Below are 4,886 nucleotides of genomic sequence, written 5' to 3'. Positions count from 1 at the left end.
GTTAAAAAATTATGTTTCGAGTGACGCATTAAACTTAGAGAGTAGAACTAACAGAAGGAATTTTGAGAAAGCGAAACGATTCGGGTCAGGTGAAAAAGTTGATCTGTCAAACCTGTGATGGTTCCATTGCTTTGTCCACATGGTGTCCCCATCCTTGACACCGACTGAAAGACTGCAGCTGCTGCAACAAGAACCTTCCCTCCTGCTCTCAGATAAACACCGGCCTGAAATCTCACAGAATGAGATGTTTTGTACAGACAATTTCTGATAGAATCTCTGATGTCTATGTCTCTGCGGAGGAATACTAATAAACTAGCAATGTAAGAGCACAGATTGCTCTGAAAACTGTTAAAAAATTATTTTGTATAGATTTACAAGAAGTCATTTTAATATGTACACAGGGAGCAAATCTAATAAAGACTGGGTTGTCAGAAAATCAAATGACCATGGAGTATTTATTTATTTATTTATTTTTATTTTTCATATAGTAAACCACACCCACATCTTTTTATATATATAAATTTCATTTATTAATTTTGGGTTTGGTTAATAAGCATATATTTTATAAACCAAATCCAAAATAAATAAACACACGTAAGTAAAATATATCATATAAAACAGGTGTGTGGTTGTGTGTCTGAATAGAAAATATCTTTATATATCAGACATTTCAGCAAAGCTAGTGTTTGCGAGGCTGCACACAGAGTTAAACGTTATCAGATGGTGTGAATGGCCTTATGAATGAATGGATCATATTTCAGAGGTTTTAGTCAAGAGAAAGTAAGTCTTATCTAAGCTCTGATGTCTTAATTTAAAAAAAAAGTTTGAGAAAGAGTTAAGTTTCTATGTGTGTCTCCACCGGGTCTTTGGAGCACGACACAATCTCGCATTACATCTCGGTGGTCTAAACCTGGCCCTGGGGTGAACAAATGAGAGGATGAGGAGGAAGAGGAAGGTGTACCGCGAACAAAAGCCACCAAACAGCTCCAGACAAAGCGCTCGCGGCCCGCCTGTCCGAGCGTGACTTAAGGTCTCTGTGTGCAAATGTTCCCGTCACCCCAAACTTACAGGAGGCCATAGAAACCAAAGGCAGGGTTTCAAAATGGAGACGGCCAGTGAAGCTTGACCCTCACAGTGCATTAGCTTCCCCCGCGGCCCACTTTCCCAACAGGCCGGAAGGGCGCGAGAAGCCTTTAGAAATATTATACTTTAATTTAAGGCGTAAGAGGGTTTAAAAAAAGGATATCTGTGAGAAAAGACCAACCTTTTACTAACAAACAGCATCACACTCAGTCGACGGGTTTTGCAAGTAATATAAGACGCAAGCGCATTACTGTTTGCTTAATATCCAAAACTAACAGCGAGATAAAAACCCATTCAAGCTCTAAAAAGACACATTCATAAGAGTGTCTGTTATCTGGAAACTCATTATCAGCATCTGTTGACAATCCTTTGAGTGCCAATCCAAGATTTCAACACTGTGTTTGGCTTTACTGAGGTCGAGACCAGTGTGTGATAAGTTCTGTCCACACTCGCTTTTCTTTTAATTTATTTAATTCATTTCTTTGTTAGTCATTCAAATAGTTTCGAAATGTTCTTAAAGGAACAGTTCACCAAAATGCTATTACTGTTTATGGAACGCAACGACTTTATGTCGTTCTTTTGCACACACCTGTTTAAAATTTTGCTTCCATTGAGTTCTTTCAGACTGGAGAAGGAAAACATCCAAAATACACATTTAAGTGTATTTAAATGTGTGTTTTTTTTAAAAGTTAATATAGCCTATAATTCGCCAGATTTTTGGCTGTCGAGTAGGGTGACCATACTTTCTCTTTTCCCTGGACATGTCCTCTGTTTGGACCTACAAAAATGCGTCCGGTGTTCTGTCGATTTGTGCTACCCTGTCAGATTTTGCTACCTCCCATTAAAACAGTGGGTAGTACAATTCGACAACGAAAAATGCTACCTGTAAAATTATGGTTTATTAATTTCACGAATTCGGTCCATGGTCTTCCGTTTATTCACCACCAGAGGTCACCCTTTCCTTTACATTGACTCTCACACAACACAAACTGTTGCATAGCACCCCGGACTACATATACCATCATTCATTGCACTCATTGCACATAGCTGTTTCTTATCACCTCACTCACTATATAACACCCACTCAAACCACCATTCTGGGCTGAGTATTGTTTAGCCTGTACCCCTTTCAGAGTCTCCGTGTTTTCCTTGTTTTGCCTTGCCTTGCCTGTTTTCGCGGTTTCTGATCTTTGCCTGTTTTCCTGGATTTTTCCCTCTCGTCTCGCCCCTGTGATTCTGTCTGCCGATCGGTGACCTACGCTAGCCCTGGGACTACTCTTGTGTTTTTGCCCGCCATATACCTGTTTGCCATTGTTCGACCCTGCCTGTTATACCACGTCACTTTAATAAAAGCTTGCAGATGGATCCACACGTCTCACGTCTCGTCAGCCCCATTACAATTAACGTCTTCACCTACCCCAACCCTAAACCTACCCTTACAGTAATGCAAATACAGTAATTATGTGTTATATTCGCGGTTGTTGTTAGAAGGGATACAGCTACAGGAAACCAACAATAAATCATTTTTTCTACCTATTACATTGTGTTTTATTAAAGTCTACACCTACCCCAACCCTAAACCTACACTTACAGTAATGCAGATACATTAAATATTATTGTTCAGCGTGAGAAAAAGGATGCAATATTGATGTGCGCATGCGCAGTAAACCCTGGTAGGACAATCTGACGGGTAGGATAAAATGTCAGGACACCTGCCGGGATTTCTTAATTTCCCAAAATGTCCGGATTTCTTAATTGTCCAAAATGTCGGGAATTTTCTTAATCCCACTCCTGCTGAATCTCTAACCATTGCCTCCCGCGATTTTCGTGCCCACTCCTTTAAACATTCTAATATTGTGTATAATTTTGACACATCAGGGAGCCGTTCTCAGGATGCGGTGTATTTAAATATTTTTGAATGAGCGTTTGCGCTGTTTACTTTCACTTTCGCGATCACACGCACTCTGTGTAAAGAGAGAACATCTTACAAGATCAGATATTTGTCAATGAGCTCAGGATCTGTTGAGCAGCAAATACTCCAGCATGGTCTTGTCAGTCATCTCTCCTTATTCTCGATACTTGTTTTATTTATAAAGAAAAAAGAGCCTCGAACACTAGCATTCTCTATTCTTTCTACTTATTTTCTTTTATTTATTATAAATAATGACCTTCTAACACTAGCATTATCTATTCTTTTTCTGTTCTATTGACTTGTTTTGTTTTTACTTATTATAAAAACAAAATAAGCAAAAGAAAAAAAATCCTTGCTACTTATACTGTTAGGTGAACCCCGCCCCCTACTGTCTCTTTTTGGAAGATAAAATATGGTCACCCTACTGTTGAGAGTATTTTCTGATTTATGGAGTGATAAAAAAGATTACATTTGATAGGCTGTATCTCAAAAAATGTATCCAAAAAAACTTTTAACTCAACAAAACACGAATAAAAAAAAAGGCTTTAATACGATTTCGTTTCTGGAATTCTATGCAAATTAGAGCATATTTAATTAGATAAATTTGTCTCATCTGCATATGTAAACATAACATTTCAGAAAATGTGTAGGCTAATACAAAACAATAGTCTTACTGTAGGCCCTACTGTGACGCTTTCACTAGACACAAGAATTGTGTGCAGGTACTGACAAAAACGAACACCAACTAAAAATTTAATTAAATCATATTACATTTGACAATGCAATAATCATTCTGTGGTTGTTTAATATCGGTGGCGAACATTCATTTGAGACCACTGGCAGGAAATGAGAACTAGTCTGACCCTCTGATCAAGTTTAATGTCCACCTGTCCACACTGTTCCTCTGTCCTGCTATACGACATATTAGATTTGGCCCACGGTGATTAATTACAGAGCGGTTCAGGGACCCAAAACTCCAGAGCCGCATTAATTTCAGACGGATCGGGTTTCTAAACAGAATGGCTCCTTCAGGACGATCAGAGGTGGCTCGTGACCACTGAGACAAAAAGTCCTAACAGAACTCTGGATGAAGCTGAAATCTGAGAACAGGAATCTGTATGAGAAAATGCGCAGGTCTGTATGTGCATGTGTGTGTGTGTGGTTTAATCTGTGTTTGTGCTGGACCACAGTAGAACTCACCTCTTGCTTCCTACATGCTCTCCTGTGGTCCACTGAGTCTCGGAGGATTTTTGGGTTTCTCCAAAATGTTATATATATTTTTTAAATATTACTGAAATTTTCCTTTTCTTAAAAAGTAATATTTAAAGGCAACATTTTATATATTAAAACATGCAGAAATATTGCCAAAAAGATATCAGGAAAAAGTATTAATATTTATGTAACATTTATAATTAAATATATTTATATATTTGAAATATTTATATGCTCATTATTTAGAAATAGACTTTTGGATTATATTTATAAAAATTTAATTTATATAATACAAAATAAATGTAAAAAATATTTATTTTTATATTTTATATATTCTACTTATCATGTTTCTACTTATTGTACACATGCATGCACACACATATACACAGACGTTTTTAGCCCTTTTTATATTTTAAAATAAAAACAAAAACTATATAAAATAATAAATTAATAAATAATAAAAAAGTACAAAATAGTGCTTTTAATGGCTATTTTGAAAATGTAATAATATACAATCAAAAAAATTATTAATTTATAATTATTATAATTAAAATTTATTTATATATATATATATATATATATATATATATATATACAGGTGCATCTCAATAAATTAGAATGTCGTGGAAAAGTTCATTTATTTCAGTAATTCAACTCAAATTGTGAAACTCGTGTATTA

The sequence above is a fragment of the Sinocyclocheilus grahami genome, unplaced genomic scaffold, assembly GCF_001515645.1.
Source record: "Sinocyclocheilus grahami isolate Dianchi unplaced genomic scaffold, SAMN03320097.WGS_v1.1 scaffold116.1, whole genome shotgun sequence".
NCBI classification, from domain to species: Eukaryota; Metazoa; Chordata; class Actinopteri; order Cypriniformes; family Cyprinidae; genus Sinocyclocheilus; species Sinocyclocheilus grahami.
The sequence above is the reverse complement of the archived record's forward strand: the minus strand, read 5'-3'. Positions refer to the sequence as shown.